Here is a 13358-nt window from a genome sequence, read left to right as displayed (position 1 = left end):
AACAGAAGATTTCCGATGTCTGCCCCTTACCAACGCCACAATGCTGATGCCGTCACTCGTCCGCAAAATATCAGACTGGTGAGGGACCGCTTCCATCTTGCATCTGCTGCAAGTGAGTGTAGGAAGTGTCAGCGAATTAGCAGCGTTCAGACATGCACCTCGCAGATTAATCAGCGATTAATGGTACCGAAACTCATCATGAAAATCAAGCACAGCGAGCCATTGTCATTACTGAATACAGAAATCTAGCTATGCGTTAATATTTTTACTACATACAACCTTTTGTAACAGACTGTTGTGGAATAGATATAAATTTAGTAGTTTCTGCAATATGTTCAAAAGTAAAATGGCACTGTTTATGAACATTATTGACTTCATAAATATGAAAATTTGTTTTATCCTCCTCAACTTAATTAATAAACTAATTGAAAATTGCTTACCGAACTCTCAGTTTAATAAGTCATGCTTGCAAAATACTAGCACACATACCTTACAGATGAATAGAACAACTGCCAGAAGCCGATCTCGGGGGAGATCCGTTTAGGTTACGGAGAAATGTAGGAATATGTGAGGCAATACTGGCTTAACGACTTACCTTAGAAGATGGGTTAAACGTTCATTTAAAATATTTGTGGATTTAGCGAAATCTTTTGACAATGTTGACCAGAATGCTCCCTTTGAAATACAGGAGGTGGCAGTGGTAAAATACAGCTTGTACAGAAATGATGCAGCAGTTATAAAGAGTCGAGGGGCATGCAAGGGAAGTACTGGTTGAGAGGGGAGTGAGACGGGATTGTAGCCTACCCCCGGTGTTGTTCAACGTGAACATTGAACTAGAAGTAAACAAAACCAAAGAAAAATTCGGAGTCGGAGTTAAAGCCCAGAGAGAAGAAATACAAACCTTGAGATTTTCCAATGACATTATAATACTGTGAGAGACAGCAAAGGACTTGGAAGATCAGTTACACGGCAAGAGGAGCCTCAGGAAAGGAGGATATAAGACGAACATCAACAATAACAAAAAGAGGAAAACGGAATGTAGTCGAATTAAATCAACAGATGCTGAGAGAATTAGATTAGGAAATGAGGCACTTAATGTAGTAGATGCGTTTTGCTATTTGGACGGCAAAATAACTTATGATGGTTGAAGTAGAGAGGATATAAAATGTAGACTGGCAACAAAAGCGTTTGTGAAGAAGAAAAATTAGTTAATATCTAGTATAGATATAAGTTTCGGGGTGCTGCCAAGTATGGAAGTGAAACAGTTTAGACAGGAAGATAATGGAAGCTTTTGAAAGCTAGAGAAGAATCCTGAAGATTCGATAGGTAGATCACATAACTAATGAGGAGGTACCCAAGAGAACTGGGGATAAAACAAACTTGTGGCACAACAAGACTAGAAGACTGGATCGATTGGTAGGATCAATTCGGAGACATTAAGGGATCACGAATTTAGTACTGGAGCGAAGTGTGGGGGGTAAAAATCGAAGAGGCAGACCAAGAGATAAATTCAGTAAGCAGACTGAGAGATATGTAGGTAGCAGAAGTTACTAGGAAACGAAAAGGCTCGAATGGAACAGACTAGCATGGAGAGCTGCGTCAAACCACTCTTCAGACTGAAGATCTCAACAACGAGAGGTTACTAATTTATCACTGACTCATACAAAACAAAGATTTATGGCGTAAAGTTCGTTAAACAGTTTTTGTAAAATGTATATCCATTATTACATTCGTAGTTCCAATAGAGAGACTCTCATAGTTGGATTAGACTGCATCAAAGAGGGTTTCAGCTATGAAAGGAAACGGTACCCTAGACTAACACTGCTGGTTTGTCAGGCTGTATGGCGGGCGAGCATCAGGTTGGTATCGCACCGCTGGTCCAGGTCTTCTCTAGTCTCGTCTTCGCTGGTCGTTGGGACTCAGATCGTAGTGGGACTTACCACTGCTCTGGTCAATGACATTCCAGGCCGAAGGCGTGTCTTGAGACGCCACGGACAGTGCCGGGCTACCAACCTATCTGTCACCCACCATACACTGCTGGTTGTCAGGCTGTATGGCAGGCGAGCATCAGGTTGGTATCGCACCGCTGGTCCAGGTCTTCTCTAGTCTCGTCTTCGCTGGTCGTTGGGACTCAGATCGTAGTGGGACTTACCACTGCTCTGGTCAATGACATTCCAGGCCGAAGGCGTGTCTTGAGACGCCACGGACAGTGCCGGGCTACCAACCTATCTGTCACCAACCATACACTGCTGGTTGTCAGGCTGTATGGCAGGCGAGCATCAGGTTGGTATCGCACCGCTGGTCCAGGTCTTCTCTAGTCTCGTCTTCGCTGGTCGTTGGGACTCAGATCGTAGTGGGACTTACCACTGCTCTGGTCAATGACATTCCAGGCCGAAGGCGTGTCTTGAGACGCCACGGACAGTGCCGGGCTACCAACCTATCTGTCACCCACCATACACTGCTGGTTGTCAGGCTGTATGGCAGGCGAGCATCAGGTTGGTATCGCACCGCTGGTCCAGGTCTTCTCTAGTCTCGTCTTCGCTGGTCGTTGGGATTCAGATCGTAGTGGGACTTACCACTGCTCTGGTCAATGACATTCCAGGCCGAAGGCGTGTCTTGAGACGCCACGGACAGTGCCGGGCTACCAACCTATCTGTCACCCACCATACACTGCTGGTTGTCAGGCTGTATGGCAGGCGAGCATCAGGTTGGTATCGCACCGCTGGTCCAGGTCTTCTCTAGTCTCGTCTTCGCTGGTCGTTGGGACTCAGATCGTAGTGGGACTTACCACTGCTCTGGTCAATGACATTCCAGGCCGAAGGCGTGTCTTGAGACGCCACAGACAGTGCCGGGCTACCAACCTATCTGTCACCCACCATACAACATGACAGCAAGGGCTGATTGTCTGGGGTGCCATCTCTTTTCATAGATTTGTCATCATGGACAACCTTACAACACTGCAGTACGTCGACTGTATACTATGCCCCAGTTTGTTGCTATTCATGGCAAGCCACCCTGGACCCACATTTCAGTAAGACATTGTCCACCCACATATGGCGAAAATTTCTACTGCTTGTCTTCGTGCTTGACAAACCCAGAGTCGGCCAGCAAGGTCACCATGGCTCTCCCCAATTGAGCAGTATATGGGCTGCGTCCACCAACCAGATCAGAATATTGACTATCCATCGAGTCACTTGAACAGAATCAATCAGGGGGACATCCAACAACAATATTAATCGATGTCAAGCCGAATAACCGCTTGAATAAGGGCCAGAAATGGACCAACGCGTTACTGACTTGTTCACTTTATGAAACTCTCTCTGTTGAATAAATCATCGAGTTTTTCTGAAATAGGAATCATTTGTACATGTACATCATATCTATCGATCTCTGTCCCATTTGGCTAATTCCTTGCGATGCATCGTTTTTCTGTTTTAATGATGTACATTTGTTTCGTGTTATCTGCCAAACTCCTTGCTTCTGACAGTTTCCATAGAAAATGTGCAGGAAACACTTACCACAGCATGTTTTTGTGTCATTTTATGCTTTTGATGAGTAGATACTGACGTGCACGTAATACACATTGCAACTTTAATGTTGCCATTCGGAAATACGCGTTAATTCTACGTTTTATACTACCTTGATTCATATCGAACCTATTTCTCTTGCCTCACCTTTCTCAGGGAGTACGAAAGTTTCATATACATACGAGGATGAGTCAAATGAAAACTTTAAACAATTTTTAAAATATTTCCTATTGTGCAGAAGTGGTACAAAGCTGTATCACTTTTCAACTTATTCTCCCCCACGCTCAATGCAAGTCCTCCAGTGCTTACAAAGCGCATAAATTCCTTTACAAGAAAATTCTTTTAGTACTCCACACAACCACTCACGCACCGCGTGGCGTACCTCTTCATCAGAACGGAACTTCTTTCCTCCCACTGCGTCTCTGAGTGGTCCAAACATATGGAAATCATTTGGGGCAAGGTCTGTTGAGTATGGTGGATGAGGAAGACACTCACAATGCGGGTCTGTGATTGTTGCAAGTGTTGTACGGGCAGTGTGGATCCTTGCATTGTCATGTTGCAAAAGGACACCTGCTGACAGCAATCCACGTCGCTTTGATTTGATTGCCGGTCTCAGATGATTTTTAGGAGATCTGTGTATGATTCACTGGTGACAGTGGTCCCTCTAGGCATGTAATGCTCCAAAATGACGCCTTATTCGTTCCAAAAGAGAGTCAGCGTAAGTTTCCGTGCTGACGGTTCTGTTCGAAACATTTTTGGTTTTGGTGATGAGGAATGGCGCCAATCCTTGCTCACTCTCTTCGTTTCTTGTTGATGGAAGTGAACCCAGGTTTCGTCCCCAGTAACGATTCTTGCAAGGAAGCCATCACCTGCTCGTTCAAAGCACCGAAGATGTTCTTCACAAGCATCGACACGTCGTTCTCTCATTTCAGGAGTCAGCTGCTGTGGGACACATCTTGCAGACACTTTGTGAAACTGGAGCACTTCATGCACAATGCGGTGTGCTGACCCGTGACTAATCTGTAAAAATGCTGCAATGTCATTCAGTGTCACTCTGCCGGTTTCCTTGACTATAACTTTCAATTGCTGCAATGTTCTGTGGAGCCACAACTCGTTGTGCCTGACCTGGACGATGAGCATCTTCCACTGAAGTCAAGCCATTTGCAAACTTCCTACTCCATTCGCATACTTGCTGCGGTGACAAACACGCATCACCGTACAGAACCTTCATTCGTCGATGAATTTCAATAGGTTTCACACCTTCACTACGCAAAAACCGAATAACAGACCGCTGTTCTTCCTGGTGCAAGTCGCAAGTGGGGCGGCCATCTTTATACTGATACTGCGTCAGTATGTGTGCATCTGCACTATACTATCACCTACAGGCCACTCTGCACGCTGTTTGTAGCACGCTTACCAACTTACAGGTTAACGGGGCGAAATTTCGATTTGTTATTACAGATTTAAGGTTTTGATTTGACTAACCCTCATATATATATATATATATATATATATATATATATATATATATATATATACACTCCTGGAAATGGAAAAAAGAACACATTGACACCGGTGTGTCAGACCCACCATACTTGCTCCGGACACTGCGAGAGGGCTGTACAAGCAATGATCACACGCACGGCACAGCGGACACACCAGGAACCGCGGTGTTGGCCGTCGAATGGCGCTAGCTGCGCAGCATTTGTGCACCGCCGCCGTCAGTGTCAGCCAGTTTGCCGTGGCATATGGAGCTCCATCGCAGTCTTTAACACTGGTAGCATGCCGCGACAGCGTGGACGTGAACCGTATGTGCAGTTGACGGACTTTGAGCGAGGGCGTATAGTGGGCATGCAGGAGGCCGGGTGGACGTACTGCCGAATTGCTCAACACGTGGGGCATGAGGTCTCCACAGTACATCGATGTTGTCGCCAGTGGTCGGCGGAAGGTGCACGTGCCCGTCGACCTGGGACCGGACCGCAGCGACGCACGGATGCACGCCAAGACCGTAGGATCCTACGCAGTGCCGTAGGGGACCGCACCGCCACTTCCCAGCAAATTAGGGACACTGTTTCTCCTGGGGTATCGGCGAGGACCATTCGCAACCGTCTCCATGAAGCTGGGCTACGGTCCCGCACACCGTTAGGCCGTCTTCCGCTCACGCCCCAACATCGTGCAGCCCGCCTCCAGTGATGTCGCGACAGGCGTGAATGGAGGTGCTAATGATGGTCGTATGCGTGTTTGGCGCCGTGCAGGTGAGCGCCACAATCAGGACTGCATACGACCGAGGCACACAGGGCCAACACCCGGCATCATGGTGTGGGGAGCGATCTCCTACACTGGCCGTACACCACTGGTGATCGTCGAGGGGACACTGAATAGTGCACGGTACATCCAAACCGTCATCGAACCCATCGTTCTACCATTCCTAGACCGGCAAGGGAACTTGCTGTTCCAACAGGACAATGCACGTCCGCATGTATCCCGTGCCACCCAACGTGCTCTAGAAGGTGTAAGTCAACTATCCTGGCCAGCAAGATCTCCGGATCTGTCCCCCATTTAGCATGTTTGGGACTGGATGAAGCGTCGTCTCACGCGGTCTGCACGCCCAGCACGAACGCTGGTCCAACTGAGGCGCCAGGTGGAAATGGCATGGCAAGCCGTTCCACAGGACTACATCCAGCATCTCTACGATCGTCTCCATAGGGGAATAGCAGCCTGCATTGCTGCGAAAGGTGGATATACACTGTACTAGTGCCGACATTGTGCATGCTCTGTTGCCTGTGTCTATGTGCCTGTGGTTCTGTCAGTGTGATCATGTGATGTATCTGACCCCAGGAATGTGTCAATAAAGTTTCCCCTTCCTGGGACAATGAATTCACGGTGTTCTTATTTCAATGTCCAGGAGTGTGTGTGTCTATATATATATATATATATATATATATAAAATGGAATCGAGTCTTCAAAATACGAGACCGTTTGCTATAGAGTGCGTCAGATATGAGGGGGTGGAAAGAACAGAGAGGTGCGTCAAAGCTTTGTTGTTGTCTACTCGTTTGCTGTGCTCTCTGTTCTTGGCAGCTCTATAAGACAGATTCTGTCAGAATGTTTAGGCACTTTTTCTATGCCCACGAGTCACAGTGTAGCACTCGTCGTGCACTTGTACTCACAGATCAGCACGGCCAGTGGCCGGCTCCTCTGGACTGCCGCCACACCGCACCCTCAATCTGCTCTGTCCTCAGCTCACAGCACCGCCCGCATCCGCACCCAGCGCCAGTGACTCGCTTTGGAGAACTGGCCCACTCTACAGCAGAGGTGACTCTGGCTCGTGGCTGTCGAGGCGATCTCTGACCTCTGTTTTACTCACCGCGTACGGGCCACGCCGATCCTTCTGTGAGGCCCAGCATCCTCTCACTGCCAGCAACTCCGTACCTATCCTGCGTACCACCACAGCTGCTACACAGCATCACTGGTCGTCTACTGCGATCCAACTTCCATGCCTCTTTATCCATCCAAGTGTCTTCTGCCAAATGTATTTCCCACTCGACCTCTGTAATTCATGTGACCTTTTGCTTCCTGACTCCTTCTCACCTTCATGGAGCTCTGTGTGGCCCTCGTTGCTAGATATTCCATGTTTGTCACAGAGACATTGATCAATTGCTAAGAGGCTGCCACCCTTTGCTGAGGAAGCATTAACCTCTCAAGTTATTCCAGCATAGTGTTGTCCACATAGCATCGCTAGATCGAACACCAGATGTTGATCAATTTTGTGCACTGCAGTTTACCAATTGTAATAAATCCTCACCCAACACTTATGGTCGTTAGCATCTACAGTTCATCTCAGATGCGACAAATCAAATGCAACGCTGCTGATACTGTGCAGTAGTCATTAATCCCAGTCAACATTAGTCAATTGTTGCAACATAACTAACTGATGGCAAGTGTATAACCTTAAATATAACAGTGGCTCACTTAAGGGGATTCTGCGTACATTGATGCTTTTAAGCCCTAATGCAAATATAGATCAATTATTATCCAAGATATTAGCGAATATAAACATAAATATGTAAACAATAAATAAACAGCGGCAATGGAAGAGCATACAATATGAAATAATCGCATGGGATTATAATGTGGGCTTCAGGTGATGACTTAAGCTATTGACCATACGTTTGCAATGTACACACAAACGTAAACGGTGGTCTCACATTAATTGGTAATTTATAGTATCAGTGGTTCAAGATAGCAAAGAAAATGTAGATGCCTAGAGGAAGCATAGCTTTCACAGACAATAGCGAATGCAGAATAAGTGCTTAGAGTTGTGCAACAGAATCATGAAAACCTACAGCCAAAATCTAAATGTTGAAGTTGGTACGGCCTAATGAATAAGCACAGTAAACTTTAGTGTAAATTAGTACTGTTATCCCGACTAAAATCGTTCATGTTCATTCCACCGATGAAATTACTCAGTGTAACAAATCTGCTACAGTTCACATCTGTCTAACAAGTGTTTAAACACTAACAAATTAATTGCAGTTCTAAAATATACAATCACTGAAACTAGGATTGAGATTCTACATTCAACAGCATTCAGTAATCCGAAATATTCAAAATTCTGAACTCATAGACACTGAAATTTTCCTCATCCGAAATTTCACACTTAAGCCCATTAGACCTCTGTTCACGAAAATTAGACAATTTCAGATTTAGACAATTCATAACATATATTAAATACTATTTGTTAATTTTCAGTGTCATCTGAAAATAATTACTGTAAAATTAGCAGTAACAATTAGATAATTAACTTCATTCATTACATCCAGATCTGCAGTGAAACAAGTCAAAACAATTTCTTTGCATACCTCGATACTGCAGTCCTACACTAGTCAAAATAAATGTAGATCTCACTAAATAGACACAGAAATGAACGTGATCAGTTGCTGAGATTCTCATGCTGACGTTAATATTTTGTGTTCATATCCAGAAATATTGCTTTAGGTATCTCTCTGCATGTTATAATCAACAAATTGTTCATAATACTTTACTTACTTGTTTCATTAATATAGTGACATGATCTGCTCATTTCTGGCATCAGGAGCTTTAAAATAACGTATCATATTTAAATATTGTATACTTGCATAAGTAATTATATATTTTATAAACGACTAGCAAATTGGAAATGCTTCACAATCGCTAAATGTGTATGGGAATGGGACATTTTCTCCCCCTCTCTGTCCAATTCCCCTCTCGATGTACATACTCCACGTACTGTCTATCCATTCACCCCTACCCTCCACTCTGACCTTGAGCCTTACGTATGTTTATTCCCATCGAAACCCTGATTGGAACTGAAATCACTTAAAATGAATGTTTCCATCGCTTTGAATAATTGTTGTAGAGGGTATGAGAGACCTATGCAGCTGTTGGATCTAAGAAGATTGTAGCTTCAGTAACATTGTTTTGCACAGTTTTCATCAGCAGATGGTTAGGATTTTGAAGTTTTGAACGATTCAGATATGGTAGTAGTATTCTAATCATGAGCCATAACTACAACTCTCCCACTTTCTGTTAAAACCAACTGCAAGGAGAAAACAAAACAGCACATAGTTACATATAAAATTTTTGTTTAAAACTGTACATAAGGAACAAGACTATATCAGACAAATAATTTTCTAATGTATTAAGTACCCAGCTATCATACTTAAACCTGACTGTGAGAAACAAAATTTACCATACGGCACAGCACTGTCTTTCTTGCCGTTGGTTGTAATAGAAGCCCTGCACATTGTTGTATAATGAAATATGTAGCCTACATCTGTATGAATGTTTACTAGGGTATTGTGTATGAATTGGAAGTAAACAAGTCAAGAACCTTTCGAGACAATTTTTAACAACTTTTTCCCTTTATATAGTACATACAATTTATACAGCGTACATATTAAAAAACTATGTCGTCTGTGTCTGTCAAACGTTAATTATAGTATCATGTAAAACTTAGAAGTAAACTGGTCAAGAACTTTTTGAGGTTTCTGGTAGCAAGATGAAATTACGTCTAGTCATTATGTAGTAGTACTAGCTTAGTGCCCACTGCTTTGCTACTGTTGACCATATTGTCTCCATAGATTTTATTTTATTTTATTTCATTTTTTGTTTTCCTTTAATCGAATATTTATGTTCTTCAAAAACTGCAGAACCCTTCTAAACTCTAATTAAGGCCACACAAGCTTGGTCTTTTCCAAATGAACATCTGACATAAAAGCGAATCTGCTAGATAGATAAGGCTTTTGTTAATCATGCCTTCTGCATTCTTGTTGTGATTTTTCCATAGAAACTTTCATCCCCTAACACAAATTACGTTATATATAGGTGAGAAATAAAATACCAGTTTTCATAGATTTAACTTCAAAAATTTTTATATTAAGAAATATTTTCTTAAACCTTTTCATCCCCTATTTCAACCTATTATGGTTTGAATTTCCAAAAACAGTTAAACATGCATTATTTTATTTCTAACAGAGAAGTCACATACCAGTTTCTATTGATTTAGCTTTGACAATGAGATATTTTCATTAAACTTTTCACCCTATTTCACCCATTTGGGGGCAGGATTTTCAAAAACAGTGAAATGTGTATTTTTGTTTCTAACAGAGTCCGAATGCAAATTTCCATACTTGTAGCTGTAAAAATGGCTTAAAAATTTCCTAACAGATTTCATCCCTTATCCTCCCTTAGAGGACGAATTTCTAAAAGTAATGCCATGTTTGTTTTTTGTTTGTAACTCAAATGCCATTTTTCGTAAATGTAGTTCTAAAAATGCTGTGGAAGTTCTCAAATAATGATTTCTTTTTGAAAAAAAGTTTCACCCACTATTTCATCCCTGTAGGGGCTAAATTTCCAAAAATTCTGGGACACATCTTTCTATTTCACCCCATTAGGGGAAGCATTACGCAAAATCCCTCTTAAACGACCTCTACGGTAGATGACCAAGACCCTTTCCAAATTTCAAGTTTTTATCCATAGCGGTTTGGGCTGGATGATGATGTAGGACATTGACTTTTGTATATATACACAAACACACATATGCATATATATGTTAATAACTTGGTTAACCTTATTTTTATAAGTGTGATATAATCGGTAGCGAGTTCACCTGAGCATCACAAATAGAAGCTGCCTCCAGCATCCCCATTGTAAGTCTGTAAGCATCTCTGGTGTTTTCGGGGGATATATCAGTCGTTTTTTCTTATTTCATAGCCTCAGTCACCTGGCTGCCGTAACTCGCTCAGCGGGCATGTCACCCACGTCGCAGCATTCCTGCACCACACCTTCACATGTTGCCAACCACGAACTACTCAACCAAACACTCAGCATTCATATAACTATTAGCCGACCAGTTGCTTGCAGTGGCATGAGGTGAACATGAATTCACAAATCGACAATATCCATGGTTCAAACTTACCAGTAGTATAAACTGTATTTCTCACTGAGAGTGGAATCCAGAACCGTTGACTAACATGGACAACTGCTCTGCTCATGGAGCTATCCAAGCATGAAACACAACCTGCCCTCACACCTTCACTTCTGCGTTTCTCCCTCCTACCGGCACCTTCCAAAAGTTCTCAGCAGGTCCCCTAAATACTTTTTACACAATAATTCCAGGAGTGAAGGCTGGTGTGAGTTGCACCTGGAACGATCAGTCAGTACCCTACAATAGGCAATGCTTCTGGGTTTGAGTCCCAGCACCACACACGGTTTTAGTATTCCAGGAAGTTTCACATCAGCTCACATTCTGCTGCAATGAGGAGTTACAAATTTAATCAAAACTCTTATTTGCCGTCTTTCCTTCGTGGGGAAACGCAGCCATATGGAACTTTTTGTAAGAACTGTCCGCCATTTGACTTTCAATTGTTCATTTATTTACAATACCGTTGTTTCGGTTTTGTTGCCATTCTCTAGTGCATGCTGAAATGTCAAAATATGTCTGACCTGTCTGTGATGATGACATGTCACAGACAGGTCAGAACACATTTTAACATTTCAACATGCACTTATGAACAGCAACAAAGCCGGAACTCTGATTGCGTAAATAAATGAACAATTAACAGTCAAATGGCGGAAGTTTCTTACAAAAAATTCTGATTCCTCTGTCTTTTGCCAAGAATAAGTACCTGGGGCACATATATAACTTTGAACACTTACTGGAGAAGTGATCTAGCAAAACTCTTAATTGTCAGATGATCAAAAGAACAGTCACTAAATACGGAACTATACTGTATAGCGCTGAAAAATGTAGTTCGAATAGTCACATTCGTCTGAATTTTTTAGTCAATGTTATACATTGCTTACAGTGCCTTACTTTACTTTTTCGTGTCCGGAGATTTGTTTCAAAGCCTTTCAGCCCAATGTCGGGCCAAGTCCAGTGTTTCTCTCTTCTCAAGCCATAGTTCGTCAAGGGTACACCTTGTGTGGCAGATGGAACACTGTAGAAGGTGCTCCGTATCCTGAACTTCACCACAGTCGCATTTGTTGTCTCCTTCGTCCTTGAAGCCCCACTTGACTAGGTTTGCTTTAACTGGTGCTACGCCTGTTCTGAGGCGGTTCAGTGTTCTCCAAATGTTCCAGCTTGATGTACTGCCGCTGGGTATTTCTCGTGAGGCAGGGTAGTCCTTCGGAGGCTCGTTCAATTCACTAGTGAGAAATCTCTTTCGGGATTTAAGTCTGCTATGTCCACATGAAGAAGTATGCAGCGGGTGGCGCTAGTCGAAAATCTGTTTAAATTTTTCTGTATGTTCGTGCACAGTTCTTCGGGATTCAGGAGATGAGAATCTAACTCCTTTGTATATTTTCCCAAGTCGAGTGGGTTTCATGCATCCTGTTGTTAGCCTGCATGTTTCATTAAGGACTGTTGTGACTTTTTTGGCATGTGTGGATCGAGACCATACAGGACATGCATATTCTACCGTGGAGAAGCAAAGTGCTTGAGCAGTTGTTCGTAATACAGTCGGACTAGCTCCCCATTTACTATTCATCAGTTTTCTTAAAATATTGTTCCTGGCAGCAACTTTTTGGCAGGTTTTTTCACAGTGATATCTGTACGCCAGTGATCTACCCAGCACGACACCAAGGTATGTTGGTTTGTCCTTATGGTCCAGTTTGTTGCCATTCCAGGTGACGTTCAGCTTCCTGTTTGCCTGATGACATTACGTGTAGCAATCTTTCTAATTTCCCTTCTACTTCCTCGAATCTATTTCCTTGCACTGTAATGACCAGATCATCGGCGTACAAGAAATGGATAGTACGTTCCGTTGTTGGTTGATCATTGGTGTATAGGTTAAATAGTAGGGGGGCCAGCACACTTTCCTGGGCGAGACCATTCTTTTGTCGATGCCATCGGCTATTTTTTCCATCCAGCGTTACATAGAACTGTCTGTCTTGCAGCAAAGATTCAATGACTTTTGTGAACTGATGATCCTTAAATGTACAGTACAGTTTTTCCATGAGCTTTCTGTGATTGACGGTGTCGTATGCAGAACTTAAGTCCACCAATGCTACACCTGTTATTTGTTTGTTTTCAAACACTTCCGCTATGTGTTCTGTGAGTGCTAGGATTTGACTGGTGCATGATTTCCTCGGTCTGAATCCAGCCTGTTGGGGAATGAGCTTTTGGTCTGCAATATTTGCTATGCTGTTTAGGATTATTCATTCGTACAGTTTGTACAGATGGCACAAGAGTGCTATTGGGCGGTAGCTCTTCGGTTGACCTGCGTCTTTCCCAAGTTTTAGTCGCGCCACTACCTTTGATTTCCTCCACATCTTTGGGATCTTACAGGT

The sequence above is a fragment of the Schistocerca cancellata genome, chromosome 11 (genome assembly GCF_023864275.1).
Source record: "Schistocerca cancellata isolate TAMUIC-IGC-003103 chromosome 11, iqSchCanc2.1, whole genome shotgun sequence".
Classification (NCBI taxonomy): Eukaryota; Metazoa; Arthropoda; class Insecta; order Orthoptera; family Acrididae; genus Schistocerca; species Schistocerca cancellata.
This window is presented reverse-complemented; position numbering follows the sequence as displayed.